The sequence below is a fragment of the Lissotriton helveticus genome, chromosome 6 (genome assembly GCF_964261635.1).
Source record: "Lissotriton helveticus chromosome 6, aLisHel1.1, whole genome shotgun sequence".
Lineage (NCBI taxonomy): Eukaryota > Metazoa > Chordata > Amphibia > Caudata > Salamandridae > Lissotriton > Lissotriton helveticus.
The window spans coordinates 1,177,756,744-1,177,777,987 of NC_136067.1; positions in this window are offsets into that span (position 1 = coordinate 1,177,756,744).

The following is a 21,244-nucleotide window of genomic DNA, read 5'->3' on the forward strand; positions in this document are numbered from 1 at the left end:
AACGGGAGCATTGAGGATGGCATCAACCCCTGTTCTTCTAACCAATACTTATCCGACACCTGGGGCTTAGACAGAAGGATCTGGAGAGTGGACTGGAGAATCACACATATTTTCTGTAGCAGGAAGACACATCTTGTGTGGGAGTTGAATAACGCTCTAATAAACAGTCTCTCCTAACCCAGGATTAGTTGAGATTTTAGGATATTCAGGCTGAACTACAGTTGCTGTAGAAACTCAGGGCCATATTATCAAGGACAGGCGATACATTATCGCCGCTTTTATCGGCGGGAAACTGCCGATAAAGCGGCGATAATGGCCTTGATAAAATGCTCTATGAATTCCAATCGAAGCCCATGTTAGATGTGTTCACATCTAACATGGGCTTCGATTGGAATTCATAGAGCATATTATCAAGGCCATTGTCGCCGCTTTATCTGCAGTTTCCTGCCGATAAAAGTGTCGATAACGTATCGTCTGACCTTGATAATATGCCCCTCGGTTGTTAGCTCCCTGAGTCTTGCTGCTTTGAAACGGAAGATAATGAGTACTACAGGAGTAACACATACACGCATCTGAGACCCGGATTACATTTATATCAAGCATCAATGCCCCAGAGGGTATCAGTAGCAAAACACGTTTGGTATAATTCACTGGGATGTCTCAACACCAAGAAAATATGGCTGCACAATTTCGAATTCAAATGTATTGATATTGATTTTACTATTGGTGACAGCATCAAATACAATCTTACAATTGTATATCAATCATGTATCAAATACATTTGATTACTAATTGTGTTGCTTGTTAGAAAAGAAAAAACAGATTACAATTATCGAGATATGGAAATTCCTCTCAAGGGTAATGTTTTGGATGAAATTGCAAGACCAAATGAAAACGCTTAGAACTGATATTGCACGCTTTCCCTGACAAACCTCAATAACAGCAGGCTTTCCGGATGTATCGACACATGAAAGTATGCGTCATGTAAATCCAGAGTTGCCAGGAAATTAACTTTATGGATCAAGGGAATGCTCATTTGGACGGATGCCATCCTGAGCTACTCTATCAGGGTGAACTTAATTAAGATTTTTTTAATTCAGTACCAGATGATAAGAACCGTCCATTTTTTTCTTCAGAAATAGGATTCAATAAAATGAAGTGGAACAATTGTTTCCTTGAGTCACAATCTGTGTGCTCCCAATCTGATTACTTGTCTTTTTTATCTTTTGATGATAAAGTAGGTATGAAGAAGCCTTTTGGAGGAGATTCTTTGAAGTGTGTCTGATATTCTTCTTGGAATACAGTGAGCACCCACTGGTCTATGATGTAACAGCTCCATTGAGGGAATGAATGGTTTATTCTTGCTCCAATTGCCATAAAGTCATTTTTGACTCTGGTTTTAGCTGTGAGAAGATTGATTGGGACATTTTGCAAATGCAGCCATTCGACCACATGCTTGGCCACTAAATGACGCTTGTTAATTGGTTTGGTTTGTAACCCTTTTTTCTGAAGACAAGATTTGTTCCCGATAAAGATTTTAGGACTTTTTTTCTTCTTCTTTCCGCTTTTGAACCATTTCGTTCAACTCCTCCCTGGATAGTTTTAGACCAGCAAAACATTGTGTTTAAACCAATTGCCTTTAATGAACATCTAATTACTACAGTTGTATTCACACAATCCTTCGCCCTGCCACAGTGCTGCTGCCCAAAGTTCACTTCAGATAAAAACTGCAACAACAACTGCATTCGGGCCAACACCAGAGTTGGATATCCATTGTCTTGTAAACAGTCATATGGCTTCTGGCAATCCTTTAGTAGAACCTGAGTGCCATTCGACACACGTATTGGCTCTAATGCTCAAGTTTAATGCTGCATATGATTTCCTTAGAGTGGTTTCCACCTTTCTGCTTACCACATCATGTAACAAAGATTCTTGCAATGCAACAGAAGAGGATGAGCCCATTGAGGACCAAATAGTACCTCCAAGATGTACCTAAGGTCTCCTCTCCTTCTGTTAATCCTTCCCTTTGCCCTCTTAATCCTTTAGCGAGGCCTTTCCAAGAGGCACCCTCAACTGGAACCATTCCTCCTAAAGAAAAAATAAACGTAGATACTCTGTTTCTTGATTTTTTTCCCCTATTTGAAACTGATTTGATCCTAAATAGATCTGCCTTACTTATTTGTTTCAAAGAGATTGATAGTTTAAAATTAGTTCAAACATCTGATTTGGATGTAGTATTTCTTCTTAACTCTTTGATAGGGAGATCTACAAGGGTGAAATTTCAATCTAAAATAGTATCAAATCTTATTCTACAGTGGGCAGAGGAATTACAAATCAGAGGAATAGATGTTGTGCCATTTTTTGGGGAAAAACGAAATCAATGTACTGTTCCCAATCTGTTATCTCCCTCCAATATGGGTTTGTTGTCAGCGGATTGGTCTAGTTCTAGATCGGAGGATTTAAAAATATGTGTGTCTAGGAATGAAAGGCGAGTGTCATATAAAAATCCTCCTCTTAAACAAACTGTGAAAGATGATCAGTCTAAGTGGAGTTGGTTACCTGGAGTTTTAGCAAGTACATCTGCTTCCTGCCCCAAACCGCATTCAAATTTTTAACGAAGAGTTGAAGCTCATATCGTGGAATACAGCAGGCTTTAAAGATCATAAGGAGAAATTAGGCTTTTTGTATTCCCATAAGGCAGATATAATCTGCTTACAAGAAACATGGGTGGAAGGTAGATTAGCTTTAGAAAAAGATTATTTTGTGTTGGAAAATGGTGCAATCCCTTCTAGAAGAGGCCATGCAAAGGGAGGAATAGCATGTTTGTTAACAAATAGAATAAAATGGAATTATTCACATTATCTCGATCCAGGGAAATTGTTCCAGGCAATAACCCTAAAAGATGTATTTAAGGACTCCCCTAATACATCGTTGGTAGTGATAAACATCTATATTCCCCCAAATTGTTGCTATAATGATGGTCTAAAAACACTGTTCTCCTTTTTAACTAAAATTATGGATGCTTCTCCGCCTCCTCATGTTTTAATGTTTGGGGATTTGAATTGTAATATATCCAATTGTGGGCTGGATTTATTCAGAAACAATCTCAGGGAGGAGTCTTTGAAGATACCACCGGCCCAGTTTCCTGTTAAAGTTAAAACTAACAAAAGAGGTAAACTTGTCCTAGAAGGTCTACATAAAGTTGACTGTTTAATAGTAAATGGGAGGCTTTCTTCTGACACCCCGGCTGCCTTCACGCATAAATCAAATAAGGGAAAATCTATTATTGATTATGTTATGGCAGATTATGCCTTATTTTCCCAGTTGAAAAATATGAAAGTCATAGAGTCTAATCTTAGTGACCATAATGCGTTGATGCTTTTAGTCTCTATCAGTCTTCCGAAAGTAGATTCGTGGAGTATGGATACGGATCTGGTGAACTTTGACTCCAATTCAGGGAAATGTTTCTGGAATTTTCGCACCTTTGAAAGTTTGGTGTCTCTTTTGAATCAAACGGTCAAGAGTTTATCTCTTTGGGAAGGGAGAGAGCTGGTGGGATTTGCAAATTTTTTAGAATCGGTAATTTCCATAGCGGAAAAGAATCCCTATGTGAAAATTTTTTTTGCAGTCCCTCATCCTTTACGGGCTATAAACATAGAAATAAATAAAGTAATAAGGGGGCAATATTTATCATTTTCCCAAGAAGCCAAGCATAGGTTATCAATTTTAAAAAGAAGAAGAGTTAGGCTTAAGGCCCGTTTAAAGCACAACAAGGAAGATTCTCTTTGGATACAACTGAGGGAAGCTTCCTATAACGGCCAAGCCAAGACGTTCTGGTCTTTAATTGGCAAGGGCTGTGGGACTAGAGCCAGTGCTACCCCTATTGCCATTGAGGAACAGATTTGGGTCCAATATATTGAGAATTTGTATAGTAATAATAATCCACAATTACCCATGGTGGAATCTAACCATGTTTCCCGTAGATTCGATTGTCCATCGGTAAAGGATATTGAATTCGCTATTATGAATATGCGTTCCTCTGGTGCGATGGGTCCAGATAAAGTCCCCATCTCTGTATTAAAACACCAGAGTGAACTTTGGAGCAAAATTCTCTTTCCTGTATTTAAATTTTGCTTTTCGAGTGGAACAGTCCCCCCTTCCTGGAAAGGAAGTATCATTGTTCCTTTATATAAAAAAGGGGCAAGAGATCTTCCTCAAAATTATCGTCAAATCGCTTTGCTTGACGCCATTGGTAAGGTTTTCGCAAAATGTATTCTTATTTTAATGAATCAATGGGTAACTGAGTTTAAAATCCTGCCTATTGAACAAACAGGTTTTAGACAAAATCACGGAACTCTAGATAACTTGACTGCACTCCAAGTTATCTTGGAAAAATATGTGAAAGTCCGTGGTGGGCAGGTATACGGCGCCTTTATTGACTTCTCCACCGCTTTCGATAAAGTGGATAGAATATTGCTTTGGAGAAAGTTATTTGATTTAGGTATGCCCCCTTTTCTTATTAAATTAATTCGCGCACTTTACTCAGATACCTGGTGCAGAGTTCTACTGGGAGGTGAACGTGGTTTATCCAAAATAATTTTTACCTCTAATGGGTTAAAGCAAGGTTGCCTTCTGGCTCCTTTGCTGTTTTCCCTTTATACAGTTGATTTACCTGTGGCCCTCTCAGCATGCGCTGGTATTGCCCCGTCTTTGGGTGGAGTTCCGATTGCATGCCTTATGTATGCAGATGATATCTTGATTTTGGATCTTACCCCGAAGGGCTTGAATAATCGTTTGAAAGCGCTGTCTGAATACGCCGAAAACCACTACCTATTGATAAATACGGCAAAAAGCAAAGTGATGTGTTTCTCCGGTAAGAAGAAACCCAAATTTCTTAACTTTCCTTGGGTTGTGGGGGATCAAAAATTGGAAATTGTGAAATCCTATACCTTTCTGGGTAAAATTGTCACAAATACTCTAAGTGACAAAGCACATATGGATAATAACTCCCGGAAGGCTATTTCACAGGGAAAGAGTTTAGTATCCCTATACAAAGCCACAGGTAGAAGGCATTTCTCAATTCTTCTAGATGTTTTTAGAGCAAAAGTTCCTGCCTCCCTGTTATACGGTATGGAGTTAATAGATCTAAGAAAATTGAGTTTTTTAAACGCCGCAGAAGGGAAAATTCTGTGTAGTTTATTATCTGTTAGCACAGCAAATTCTACTGTTTCCCTGAGACAGGAATTGGGTTTACGCAGTAGCTGGGTCCAAGGTTTGGCCAGTGTTATACGATGGGTAGTAGGTATAGCAAAAAGTGAATCTAACACCTTAAGAGATCTTATAAAAAATGAATTGCTGGGAACCTTTAATGACTATTCCTTACTTGTAAAAAACTTCAGATTCGCCGTGGTACAATTGAAATTGGATGAAGAGACTTTATTTTCTTTATCCTCTTATCAATTAAAAACCATCCTGAAATCTACCACATGGGAACTGGGGTTTTGTCAGGACAGAGATTCCCGGCTGCTAAAAAAAGGTGGTACTCCTGTTATTGAGTCCTGTATTTTGCGGAAAGCACAACCTTATATGCACTGGAACATCTCTCATGGCGTTCGTCGCTTAGTGTACTTAATAAGACAAAATCTGCTTCCGTTGAAAGATCTTAGTGCCAGATGGTATGGACATTCAGCACTTTGTGATCTTTGTCAGATGTATGACCAGGACTTAAATCATGTTATTTTTGTTTGTCCTGCCCTGATGCCTTTCAGGCGTAGATGGTTACGACCAATTTGCCATCAACTTAACATTCTTTCAGCTTCATCATTTCAGGCGGCCTTGATTAACCCACCTAACGAAATGTTTTGTTTTAAACTGTATGGTTTTTTTAAATGTTTTTTGGACCTGTATTAAGATGTTTATATTGTTTTTTTTTTTTTTTTTTTGCAGTGTTGATATGATATTTTATGTGCCTCTTGCTTGGTATGTATATTTTGGTTTTTATGTGGACCTCATAATGAGTTCCTTTATCATAATAAAATAAAACTTGAAACTTGAAATAGTACTGACTCTAAGGGGTCTCTGGAAATTGTTCTTCAACATTTTCTAAAAAATGTCAAGTTTAGAAAATGTGGAATATTTGACTTGTCCCTCTCCTTCCACTCTTTTTAAATTATATATTTTATTACTTCATATAGTGGTAATCTATGAACTACCATTTCACTATGTTGGGTGTAAAACCCCTCCTCATGCTGAGGTTTCGGCTCAAAACCTAAGGCTTCATAGCTGTGAACCAACAGATCCTACAGAATATTTTCCTTGGACATGTTTCCCTTTTAGCCAACTGCCCTAGTCAAAATTCAAAAATACTTTATTCGGTTTTTTTTTCATACAAAAACCATAAAAGTGCATAAAACAGAATATATTTCAAGCATTAGATTAAAAAGAAGAGAAAACATGTTAAATTACAATAGATGAGACAAATATTTCATAGCTTTAACGTCCATCTGTCACGTATTAAAAAGGAACGGCTTTCGGAGGTTTACTTATATAACTCTAAGGGCCAGATGTAGGTAATCCCAGATTACCGATTCTTAAATACCGAATCATACCGATTCGGTGTTTAAGAACTGGCAATCGGGATGTAGGTATATTTACCAAATTAATTATCGAATCGGTATGATTCGTAATTAATGAATCAGTATTTACCGAGTCTGTAATTGTCATTGATTCCTATGGGCCTTGAGGCCCATAGGAATCAATGTCAATTACCGAATCGGTAAATACCGATTCGGTAATTGGGGGAAACATTGAAGGGTGGCAGGGTGTCACTTTGACACCCTGTTGCACCCCTCAATTGTGCATGGGTGCACATGTTGCTGACATGCATGCCCTTAGGGCATGTATGTCTGCAACATCGCACAATTTTTAAAGCAAAAAAAATGCTTTTTGAAGGGTTTTCATTATTTACCACCACCTTCTAGTTGGTGGTAAATAACGAATTCTTAAACCCTTGTAGCACTGAAAACAGTGCTACCTACATCTAAAATTACAGAATCGGTAATTTTACCAATTCGGTATTTTAACAAATCAGTAAAATTACAGAATCAGTAAAATTACCGATTCTGTAATTTTACATGCCCCTACATCTTAATATCCACATACCGCTCGGAATGGCCAAAAATCGGTATTTTTGGCCATTTCCGACCGGTATTTGGCTACCTACATCGGGCCCTGGGTATCCAAACATTTTCTGTACTTCATTGAACTTTTTTTTAAAACGATCACATGGGGTATTCCTTCCGGCTTTAACAGCTGTAAGTATAGTAGGGCGGGGCGGGCTTGTACAAATTGCAATCTTTTTAAAATAGGTTTAGGATAAAAAGCCCTAGGGAATTAATAATATTTACAGAAAAACATGAAGTGTAGCAGATCCTGTGGAGACAAATTGGCGCAGCCACAGGGTGCTAACACTGTCCCTCTGTGGCACCCCTTCGGGACTGCGATTAAAAGATGAAATAAATTAAACCTAAACCTAATTAATAAAAAGCGCTCATGTGCTGTTAGTGGCCAGAGTAAATATGGTTCCTCAGCTGGTGAGGTTTTAAGCATCATATGGAGGCGCACATTGGGCCCTAGTCATTATTCGGCTCCAACCTCTACCTTTTGGTCTGACATTTAGCAGCAGAAGCTACATCTTCTTTGATCATGTTTGGGAGATCAGACCTGATATCTATGTATCTATCTATATATCTATCTATCTATCTATCTATCTATCTATCTATCTATCTATCTATCTATCTATCTATCTATCTATCTATCTATCTATCTATCTATCTAACTATCTATTTCTTGTAACTACCACGCTGTTTTGTAGATACCACCGCATTACAACGTAATATTTTAACAATATATATAAAAATATTAATTAATTTCTTTACCTATTACCACTTTAGTGAAGTGAAAATAGATAGGGAACAATAATTGAACCTATTACTCATCTATATTTAAGCTCTTGACTCAGACAACAGCCAAACTATAGTCAAAATTATATGGCTGCCTTTTATTTTTAGAAATGCATCCATTGCCCAATGATATACTGTCTTGTGATTGGCATGTGCGGCAGTATATTACAAATTTACCTTGGTATACTGTGGGCCTATGGCATTTACAAATAACAAACATTACCCTTTCCACTCCTAATGCATATTTTTAATACATTTTACTACATCCGTTCAGCCTCTTTCATACTACGTTTGATTTACCCTACACTCTACTACACCACAAGCCACTGCAGTGTATACCACTACACTGTATGCCACATCTCTCTATGCCACTCCACTCTATTGTATTTATGTATTTATTTAAACAACTTCTAAAGCGCACAAATACCCTTGGGTGTCTCTGCACTAGACTAAAAGGAAAGGAGTGGAGTGGGCTGCCTATTGATTGAAAAGCCAGGTTTTTACTTGTTTCCTGAAAGCTAGCAGTGTGGGACTGGTCTTGATCTGCAGAGGAAGTGAGTTCCAGAACCTGGCGGTGGCCACTATAAATCTTCTGTTGCCCCGCGCAGCTTTCTTAGTTCTTGGGACAAACAGTAGATTGGCTTCTGAGGAGTGCAGAGTTCTGCTGGGCATGTATGCGCAAAGAGCTTTCTTCAGGAACTCAGGTCCCGTGTTATGGGAAGCCTTATAGGCAATGCATAGCGCCTTAAATGTGGTTCTGCTTCTTATGGGCAGCCAATGTAACTGTCGGACCACCTTGGATATGGGCATAAACTTAGGGGTACCTGAGAGTATCCTTGCGGCTGCATTTGGCACCAGTTGCAGCGTGCTTAGAACCCTTTCCTGAGCATTAATGAAAAGACTGTTGCAGTAGTCGACTTTTGTCATAACAAGGGTGCTTATAAGAGTTTTGCATGCACCAACTGGAAGAAAAGGTAGACTTTTTTTATCATCCTTCGTACATAGGAGGAGAAGGAGACTACTGCCTTGGCATGGTGTATGAAAGGCAGCTTGTCATCGAACGTGACACCCACATTTTTAAGCTTTTTAACAGTGGACGGAGGTAAACCCAACGCAGCTGGCCACCAAGTTGGGGACCAGCAGGGGGAAAGGTTGCCAAAAATCATCACCTCAGTCTTATCTGAGTTTAATTTAAGGCAATTATTTGCCATCCAGGTACTGATGGCCATCATGCCATCTTGAAATCCTACAGCGACTGCCCTTCCATCATTGTGTACCGCTAGCACCAGTTGCGTGTCATCTGCTTAAGATGTTAGACCCATCCCATATGATTTGATTACTCGTGCCAGGTCCGACACATATATGTTAAATATGGTCAGACTCAATGATGATCCTTGCGGCACGCCACACAGGAGAGCGAACGGTGTAGAGATGAAGTCACCTAGGCGCACTAGCTGGGTCCAATTGGATAGACAAAAGGACAGAAGAGCTTTGGCCTTGTGTCTGATGCTAATGGCTGAGACACGGTCAATCAGAGTGGCATGACCAACCATGTTAAAGGCTGCTGATAGATCCAGCAGCACATGATCTAACATCGTCCTGATTTTATCTGATGCCAGGATGAGGGCGGTCTCTGTACCATGGCCCTTTCTAAAGCCAAATTGTGTGTCATCTAGTAAGTTGTATTCATCAATGAAATGAGCCAGTTGAGTGTTCATGATCTTTTCAAAGATTTTTGCTGGAAATGGAAGACATGCTATTGGCCTGTAGTTGTTAGTCTCTGATGGGTCAAGATTATTCTTTTTTATCAGAGGCTTGATGAAGGCCTTTTCTAGATGGAGGGATAGTTGCCTGTACAAATCATCAATTTGCTTATGTTTGTAAGGTTAGGGCCTATCAGGTTAGGGATCAGTCTAAGAATAGATGGAGGGCTTGGGTCATAAGGAAAACCAGATCTCACTGTAGTAATCAGATATATGATCTTTTCCAGAGAGACCTGGTTACATTCTGAGAAGCTAGGGGTGGATACATTCTCGTTGAGGTCGTCTTTGTGGGTCCCATCCTTCTTTTGGGCAGAGAGCAGAGAAGTTGGCGTAAATTTGGCACACCTTTCCTTGAAAGTAGCTGGCAAGAGAATTACAGAGTGATTGGGAGTCCTCCTTGTTAGAATTAGTCTTTGGCCCTGTCAGCTTGGCCACTACCTGGTAAAGCTGCTTAGTGGAGTCTTGGGCAGTTTTGATTTGTCTTAGGTAGTAATTGCTTTTTTCTGTGATTATGAGGCGTTTATACTTAGTCAGGGCCTCCTTGTAGAGACGTTTTGCCACTTCATCATAAACTTGGCGCCAGCATCTGTCTATTCAACTCAACTCCACTCTATTGTACACCATTCTACTGTATGATACTCCACTACATGCCAACACACTCAACATGATTCCACTCTATGCCACTAGACTCTACGGCACACTACACCACTCCACTCTACACTATTCCACTTTACGCCACTCCACACATTGGCACTACACTCTATGCCACTATGCTGTACCCACTTCAGTCTACGCCACTCCATGTTTATGCTACTCCACTCTATGCCACTCCACTCCACCCCAGTCTACACCACTCACACTAAGATATTCCACTTTACAGCACACCACTCTATACCACTCCACTGTATGCCCCAACAATGTTTACTATTTCACTCTATGCCACTCCGCTTTACACTATTCTAGTGTACCTGGCTCCACTCTACAGCACCTCACTCAATGCCACTCCACTTTATACCCCTCCACTGTGCATCACTCCACTCTATACCACACCACTCCATGCCACTCCACTGTACACAACTCCACAGTATGTTAATTCACTGTATAACAATACCCTATATGCTACTTTACGTTACGCCAATCAACTGTATGCCACTCTACTGTATGCCACTGCGCTCCATGCCACTTCACGATACGCTATTCCACTCTAAGCTGTTCCACTCTACTTCACTCCACTAAATGGCTCTCCACTCTTTGCCCCTCCAGTCTATGCTATTCCGTATATATGACTTCACTGTGTACTATCCAACTGTAAATGACTCCACTCTAAGCCACTACACTCTATGCTAGTGTACTCTATGCCACTCCACCTCATGCCACGTTACTATATGCCACTCTACTGTTTGCCACTCCACTCTACTAAACTCCACTCTAAGCCAACCCACTCCACTATACCACTCTACACCTCTCCACTGTATCGTATTCTACTGTATGCCACCCCACTGTATGTCAATCAACTGTACACCAAACCTCTGTCTGCTACTTCACTCTCCACTCTACTGTACACCACTCCACTGTACGCCACTGCACTCTATGCTACTGCACTCCAAACTATGCTCTTCTACTCTATGCCACTCCACTCTATGGCACATCATTCTATGTCGCTCCAGTTTAGGCTATTCCACTTTATGCGACTCCTCTCTATGTCACTCTAGTCTATGCTATTCCACTCTAAGCCACTGCACTCTACGCCACTCCACTGCACGTGATTGTACTCTATGGCACTCCACATTATGCCATTTAACTGTACTCCAATTCTCTGTATGCTACTCCACTCTACGCCACTCCACTCTACGCTATTCCATTCTACGCCACTTGACTCTATGCCTCCCTACACCTCTACACTGTATGCTATTCCGCTCTACATCTCTTGATTCTATGCCACTTTATTCTATTCCATTCTATGCCACTCCACTCTACGCCACTTGACTATATGTCACTCTGAACCACTCCATTCTATGCCACTCCACTCTAAGCTTTTCCACTCTCCACCATTTTATTCTATTCCACTGCACACCACTCCACTGTACGGTATTCCACTCTATGCAATTCTAGTATACACCACTCTACTCTGTGTCATTCCACTCTATGGTGTTAAAATCTATGCTGCTCAACTTTATGCAACTCCACTGTATGCTAATCCACTCTACGCCACTCCACTCTGTGACAGTTCACTCTATGCCACTCCAGTCTACGCTAATCAACACTGAGCCACTTCACTCTACATCACTCCACTCTTCACTATTGTACTCCATGCACTCCACTTTATGTCACTCTACCGACTCCACTTTACTCAATGCAACTCCACACTATGCTATTTCATTCAATGCCACTCAACTCTACACCATTGTACACCTGTGCACTCTACGCAATTCCACTCTACAACACTTGATTCTATGCCACTAAACACCCCTCTACTCTATGCTATTTCACTCTATGCCACTCCACTCAATGCCACATGACTATAAGCCATTTGACTATATGCCACTCTGCGCCACTCCATTCTATGCAATTCCAGTTCATGCTATTCCACTCTATGCCACTTCATTCTACTCCACTCCATGCCACTCCCCTGTATCCAACTGCACTCTTTGCCACTACACTCTACTGTTGTATGGCATTTTAGATTCCAAATGAATTTTCTCGATTCATGCCCTTATATAGGTACAATTCACATTGCCCTTCTATAGGTAATAGAAATCAAGCCCTTATTTGGGCATAGCCCATGCTACCCAAATACATGCATGGCTACTTCCATCTGTTCATCAACGTCACAGCGATTTCTTGGAAAACCAGACTCTTAAGCAGAAGGGACTTCCCCTAGCCTGGATATTGATTTCTCCAAGAAACTCATTATTATGCATGAACAACTATTGCTTAGGGGTTCATCCATGACGTTCATATGCCCAACTGTATTTCAAAGCTGGCATTCCTTAACCCCTTCAAGGTATAAATATACCTTCACTTGCCATAGCAAAGCACAGTGTGGTTTGGTGCAGTGCGACTACCTACTTGTCCGACGCAGCGCGCTACAGCAATCAATCTTACAATGAATACTTGCAAAACTGGCTTTAAAACGGTTACAAAGATGCAAAAGGTGGCACAATCAAGCATAAACTGCTTTGGGAACAAGTAGTTCAGTTACGACAAGGACTACAAAGCACTCATGTGTTACATACGCTGAGTCATCAACGTGATGACGTTCACGTTGAAGGGAATTCATTGGCTGATGAAGCCGTGAAGGCAACTGTGCAAACGGCTTCCGTAGCTACAATCACTCATTCAAAAAACGAAAATAGACAGGAAAATAATGCTAGCTGTCAATGCTTCAAGGAAAAACAGTGGTAAAACATTACAAAAAGGGTTTCCACTCAAATACTCGTATATAACTGATGAGAACAATGTTTGTTTGCTCGACTCCCTGGAGTGGGAGATAGGGTAATTCCAAACATGGAACATACATTAGGACTAACCCTAGCAGCACATGAAGGGCTTGCCTCTGCACATGCAGACGTTTCTGCCATAGTGTCATTATTAAAACTGTGATACTGGTGGCCACGCATGAGGAAACAAACCAGAAACTATGTTTTGGAATGTGAAATATGTCAAAAGATGAAAGTCTCTACTTTGAAACGTCCTGCACAGAAGCCCCTGTTAATTTCAGATAAACCATTAGCTTGTGTTTACCTGGACCACTGCGGTCCCTTACAAAGGGATGGTAACTATAAATATATCCTGGTCGCAGTGGATTCGTGTTCAAGGTTCATTTGTATGTGGCCTCAGCGCTCGGCTGACGCTCGAACTGTTATAAAAGATTTGCTAGTTTTTATCGGCACATACGCAGTTGGCATGCTACATTCTGACCAGGGTCCTGCGTTTAGCTCTCGAGCTTACAAAGAGGCCATGGTCAAATTGGGCGTTGCATTTCGGTACTCTAGTCCATTCCATCCTGAGGGAAATTCGGTTGTAGAGAGAAAAAAACGGGACATAAAGCAATCTATAACAGCTAAGGTATTAGGCTCGGTGACGGGTGGGTCAAACAACTAATAAATGTCCAACGTAGTCTTAACAATCTGCCAAGAAGTTCCCTAGGGGGAATCACTCCATATGAAGTCCTTTTTGGGACTAGACTGTTAGTAGCGGATCTCAATTGTCAGACTTCAGTGGTAGACCAAAAAAATCATTTGATATCAAAGAACGTTTCGCTGTTTTACAGGACTTAAATAAAATAAGAACGAAACAAAGTAACGTGTTCCGTAAGCCAACCACCACTGAAGAGAAACTGACCGTCCCAGCTAGGCCTGTCTGGATTCCTAAGCTTGGGGATCTTGTCAGAGAGAAGATCACGGACAAGAAGGAATTTGGGCCTTCTTATAGACAACCAGTACCTGTCCTAGAAATCCACGGATAAAGAACAGTATTACCTCCGCCCCTTGCTGGTAAAAAGGAGAACAGGTTCATGTCAATCAACCTGGTCAAACCACATCATGTGGCCGATACTAAACAGTAGGCCAAGTGGACTCCGACCAAGTAGCAGACGCCCTAATCTGGCTATTATCCAAGAGGTTCAAACTGAGAGACTCATCACCTTTAAGGAATCTGTAGTGCGAAAATAAGGACTATGCAACAAAGCAATGGAACTTGTACCTCTTGAAACCCAAATAACAGTTCATCAAGAAACACCTGTCTACAATGAAGTAACAAGTGATCAAGTGGTTCCAGTGATTTTGACAAATCTGGATGCAATCCCCACCATTGACAGAACTGCCTCTGGCTATTTCATTACCTTTGATACACTTTCTGAGGATCCCAGGAACCTGAAATGACACCAGCAAAAAGAACTTTCAAGCAACAGACCTTTTTCTTTCATCAACTGGAAAAGACGTATCTGATTTCACCATGGATGGAACTTTGGATTGTGTTGGGTGTGCTTTTTCTTCTACTTTGGTTGACTCTGGTAATAACTTTGGGAATGCTGATAAATAGAAGATATGTCAAAATGAACACAGCAAGTAAGAACATCAACTTACTACTAAAGCCACACAAATCATATCATCGTGAATAAAGAGACTTTTCATCAGTGAATATCACAGCCGTTCCTATACCTGGTGGTATAGCTTGGGACAGAACTGACTATGACATTTTTGGCCCATCAGGCTGTTGAAGCTTCCACACCAATTCAAGATTTCTTTCATTGACTTTGTTTCATCTAGTACCTTTTCTGATGATTGAGACTTTGAGACTGCTAATAATATGATGTCAGACTTAGAAATGTCTGCAGTATTCACTAATCATGAATATTTAGAAGGTTCATCAGACTATGAACAAATGTATTGTCATAATCGCAATGGTCATCATTTCTTGCACAAATCTGCAAATCCTAGAAATATATTAATGTATAACCAATGGTAACATTGTCCAGTGCCACCAAAGGGTAGCTCAAAAACATTTACTAGAAAATTTCCATATTTTTCAGGGTTCAATGCATTCAATGCTGAATTATTTTTCTTTAGAAATGTAAACAAAACAGGCATGAAAAGTATTTTGACAAATACCAAACAAATTAATTTTGCAGCCTTTTATGCTCAATTGTCTAAACTAGGTTTCGACTTTTGGAAAGACAACATTGACACGAAAACTGTCTGGGGCACAAAAGATTGACAGGTGCAGGGGATAGAAGCTATGTTTAGAGCCTGTATCATCCCTGAGCAAATTATGTTTTTGAATGACACTGTCCAACAGATGTCTTGTCTTGGGTTAGCCAAGATAAAAGACCTGAACAATCCGTCCATACCTACACCTACATCTGATAGTAACACTTCAGAGGGGGAGGTCGTCGTACATACTATTTTGCATCACAACAGAACAGATCCAGATTGGAATAAATGGTTGATCTGGCCCACAGACACAAACAACTGTCAAGATAGATTCCTGATCCAAACCTAGGGTTTCACATTCACTAGGCCAGACCCAAGATATGTTCAAAGACAGCATCCAGGAATAGTAACAACATACAGTGCAGGGAAACTGTGCCTTGAATGGTTACATAGATCTACACTCAAGGATGTAAAACAACACTTATTTTTACTTAAAGATGGCGCTGATCTTAGGGAATTCTTGTTAGGACAAAAAACACTGCGTCATAAACGTTTTATATATGCCGGTATCTATGCTGCTTATAATGAAGCATGGAAGATTATGCAAGCAGAGACTGCAGAAGAATACGAGAAATTGTTCATATTAATTTAGAGAAAACTTTCTCTTTGGTTGACAATGGGTTAACAACTCTATCATCCATGATATATTCATTGGACAGCATAGTGTCTTCTGCCATAGACATCATGGAACAGGACTTGGTCATGCTGCAACATGATCAATCGCAATTACGTTCTATCATGCTATTAGGCTGGATGTCACAAAACCTATGTTCATGCTATATGCCTTGGCGTTTAATCAATACTACGTCACTATTTTCAGAATTCAATCTCACTGATAAACAGATCAAGTTGGCACAAAGGGGAGTAGACTCGATGGTTCTGAGCATTGAAAAACTGGAAAGATTGCCATTTACAGTCGCTGAAAAGCCAGCCACTGAATGGATTATACATGGAACAATTTTCCATTTTCAGTATTGCCTAAAACACATAACAGCAGGCACATATGAAAGGTTGCGAAAAGAATACATCAAGACATCCTGGGAATTACCGTACACACACAGATGTTGGAGTGGGAGAAGTGTTTCTTAGTGGTAAAAATTGTGAAAATGGACTATGCTGTTCTCTCCTTTGTCAGGGTTTTAATTTACACGGGGCCTGTGATGGTTCATCTACCAATTTATCCTGCCACCTGCAAGGTTCACCAGCTGCGGTGATTGATCCAATTTTTGGACAACTTTCCAATGGAAGTTACCTCATCTTGAACGATCACAGCTGCTGTGGCATGTTGCCAGGTTGCGCGTATCAAGAGGGAGAGAGAGGACTAGAAAGCTAGTCCGAGTCCCCGTGGTTTATATGTGTTATCAAAAGAGACTAGCTTAAATATGACCAATATTGTTAGGACTCTGATTAGATTTGTCATGGGCACCCCGTTGGTGAGTTCATGAAGCCCTCACCCACCAACCTGGTTGGTGGCATGCTTCATCATCGGGCCCACCCAGTGACACCTAGGGGGTCGATTCCGATCCGGTAAAAAGCACTCCGAATCGTCGTACGGAGTGTTTTTTCCCCATACGAATCGTACCTGTAAACGTCCCGTACGTACAACGAAGTACGATTCGTACCAGGAGCCGTACTCCGTACGAGTTGTACAAGACACCGTACAACTCTAATCTCCGTACGATTCTCCCTCGGAACCCGCTGTACGCGGCATCTGTACGGTTCGTGGCTGGTTTTTACGACCCAGCAAGTACGATACGTGTCGGGTACGCACCGTACGACCCTTTTTCTACAGGAGCTGAAAACAACCGTAAAAGCAGAGTTCGCGCCGAAACAGGTACGGAACAGCCCCCCCAGGTATGGTGCATACGCCCCATGATCGCAGGGGTACGCACCGTACCCCTGCAATCATGGGGTGTACGAGCCATACCCCCATTGTACAATCGGTTTACGAGCCGTACCCCCATTGTACGATCGGTGTACAAGCTGTACCCCCATTGTACGATCGGTTTACGAGCCGTAACCCCATTGTACGATCGGTGTACGAGCCGTACCCCCATTGTACGATCGGTGTACGAGCCGTACCCCATTGTACGGTCGGTGTATGAGCCGTACCCCATGTACGATCGGTATACGAGCCGTACCCCCATTGTACGATCGGTGTATGAGCCATACCCCCATTGTACGATGGGTGTACGGCTCGTACACCGATCGTACATGGGCTGCGGCTCGCACACCGATCGTATATGGGGTACGGCTTGTACACCGATCATACAATGGAGGTACGGCTCGTACACCGATCGTACATGGGGTACGGCTCGTACACCGATCGTACAATGGGGGTACGGCTCGTACACCGATCGTACATGGGGTACGGCTCGTACACCGATCGTACAATGGGGGTACGGCTCATACACCGATCGTACATGGGGTATGGCTCGTACACCGATCGTACAATGAGGGTACGGCTCGTACACCCCATGATCGCAGGGGTATGGTGCGTACCCCTGCGATTATGGGGGGTACGGACCGTACAGTGTGTATGTGTTTGTGTGCTTTTCCGTACGACTCGCCCTTACCTGACGTGGACCGTACGAATCGCGTCCTCATACCCCAGTCCGGATCGTACTCGTCGGGTCGTACGGCATGTGTACGAGTCGTACGGTATGTGTACGAGTCGTACGGTTCACGGTTTCAGCCTTGCGATACGTACGGATCGCGACGATTCGGACGGATTCACGGAATACGGATTGTACTTCGCGACTCGGACGGACGGGTACGATTCGTACGGAGAGGGCTCCGGATTCAAATCGTACGGACGTTTTTTTTCCTGAATCGGAATCGTCCCCCTAATGTGTCCCGGGTGTGCTGCGACGCCTGATTACAGCGGAGCTGGTATTTTACTGAGAGTGCAGTGTGAGGTGTAAAATGAAGTGTGAGTTAAAACGGCTTGGCGAGGGTCCCAGTACCCGAGGGTAAATTAAATTTTAATAACTGGGCCCCCGTCAGCGGTTAAAATAAGGCTTGGGGATGTTGAAGGGAGCCAAGTTACTACCTCCTACATCCATCAGTTGGTCGACATGTTTCAGCCAGTGCCTTAAACTAAATCTGGCTTTCCTCAGGACCTTTTTAAAATAGAGTGTAGTGCAGGTTAAAAAGGAGTGTAATCCAGGCTATGTGTTACACTCACTAAGGTGTTTCTCTAAGTGTGAGAGGGGGGATTCCCTTCTCATATATGCGCTTAGATTTTGCAGCCAATGCTTCCAGGAGTGAAGCGGTAAGGGGTTGACCAGCTTTTCTGGTCAGAGCCTGCCTTGTACCTGTTGCACCGTCCTCGTACTCCGGTAGGTGCCAGGTTTACCATATCTAGTAACTGTGTCATCCAGGGTCACTTGCTGTATGCAAGTATTGTTTCCAAAGACCAAGTCAGACAGGGAGTCGCCGTTATGGCCTTCACTAAACATCTCTTCTATACGAATTGATACTTAAAGCAGAATGAAAGCCATTCTTTTGCAAAAAACTGTGCCACTGACCTCGGCCAAAGAGACCTATGATCTGCAAGTCGCAAGGACTTCTGCCGATATACATGCCCTATTAACTACAAACTGCAATGTACATTTCTCAGAAATGTTAAGTTGTATCTTAAACATGTCTGATATGAGGGGTATTGTACATGTATTTAAGACCGTATTTTCTGGACTGTTAGCACCTTTTGAAGCAGTCCTAGGAATATTTCCACACTTCGTGCACTCAGTGTTTTGCGGACTGCCTCTCATTTTGGGACTCGCTGCAGGGATACTATTTTTGCTCCTACTGCTGCGACATGGCAAGCCAATTCACCAACGTTACCCAGTTCTCCATGGAGATAACTCTACTGGCGATAAAGTGTCGTGAGCGCATTGTCCAAATTTTGTGATTAACTCCTTTACGAGAATTAAATACCACTCTGTCATTCAGACCAATCTAACAAGATTGCATCTTACCTGTTCTATGCCACCTGCTACACGGAGAAGAATGCGTGTTAGACTTATGTCTCACACTCCCATCCCCATCAGTCATGCCAAGGATGTTGGTACTTTGCTTGAACTGGTAACGGCCCATGCACCGTTTTGTCCCCAGCGGCTACCAATTCTGATGACTGCATTCATTGAGATCTCACAGACGCAAGTTGCTGACAGTGAGATACGAGAGGAAACTTCGGGCACTCCAAATTTGTATTTTTCATTTTTTGGCACAAGTAATCTGCTTATAGTAGAACTATTCATAGAGAACAAGAATTCCTTGAAAAATTTCCAGAAGACAATATTTGACATGGAATAGTTTCAGCCTTTTTCTTCTGTATTTATGAGGCATTTCATAAATGTATATTTTCTTGATTGATTCAGATAGCATTTGCATTTACAAAAGTTATCTATATGCTTAGAATGAACTATTGCTTTAGATGTGTACAGCACCAATGCTCTTTTGTGTACAACCAGTAACATTGCATTTTTATGTGTTTTGGGTGGGTTTTTCACACATCATGTTTAGATATGGTTAACATGTTTAGAACTCAGTAATGTTGTATATAAGAAAGTGGAGTGGGTGTTGTATGGCGTTTTAGATTCCGAATGAATTTTCTCAATTCATGTCCTTATATAGGTACAATTCGAGTTGCCCTTATATAGGCATAGAAATCAAGCCCTTATTTAGGCATAGCCCATGCTACCCAAATACAGGCATGGCTACTTCCATCAGTTCATCAACATCACAACGATTTCTTGGAAAACCAGACTCTTAAGCAGAAGGGACTTCCCCTAGCTTGGATATTGATTTCTCCAAGAAACTCATTATTATGCATGAACAACTATTCCTTAGGGATTCATCCATGACGTTCATATGCCCGACTTTACGTCAAAGATAGCATTCCTAAACACCTTCAAGGTATAAATATACCTTCACTTGCTACAGCAAAGCACGGTGTGGTTCGGTGTAGTTAGACTACCTACTTGCCCGACGCAGCTCGCTACAGCGAGTGCCGAAGGAAACCGACTCTCCAACTGACACACTCACAAGAAGCTGTCCTCCTCTGCTGGGAATCCAGCTCCAGTGTTTCTGACTCCTCTTGCGGGTGTTGGGAAATGAAGTCCGAGACAGAGATACCAACCTCGTTCATTATAAGGTATGGAGCTGATTAGAACCTAGAGAAACCTTAGGCAATTCTTGGCAAAAAACTAAACCTATGCTAAAGACCATACTTACTTCTTCCTTCGTACTAGACTTAGGTTAGGTACATTGGGGTAGCAGTAGCACCAGTTGAGTCTTTTAGCCTGTGTTATTTATGTATGTATTTTTATATGTCATAGCACTAGACAATGCTATTACAGTATTATTTTATAATACTATTCTCGCTGTACGCATTATACTTTGCATTCTAACGATTGAAGCAGTTCACCTCTCTTGCCTGAGAAAGAAGACAGTTCAATAAACCTTTTATTGAAAACGCCAGTCTCACTATTTCTCTGCAACTCTGTAGAAACTAAGCATGCACGATTGACTGAGTGAACTATTTATCTATCGTTTCCAAGACTCTGAAGATATTTTCCCATCCTAGGGAAACAAAGTTGTCATGTTTATGCGGTTGTCAGAAACTAATCCCTTCTTGTGTATTTGAGAAAGTTTCTAGTGACCTCTGAGCTAGCTGGCATTCACAAATAAGTTTAGTATATTCAATAGAGACCTACCGACCTCAGTCCTACGTCACATCTATAGGATATATTATTCAAATGCGCAGAGGAACTACACTACACTACGACACTACACTCTACAC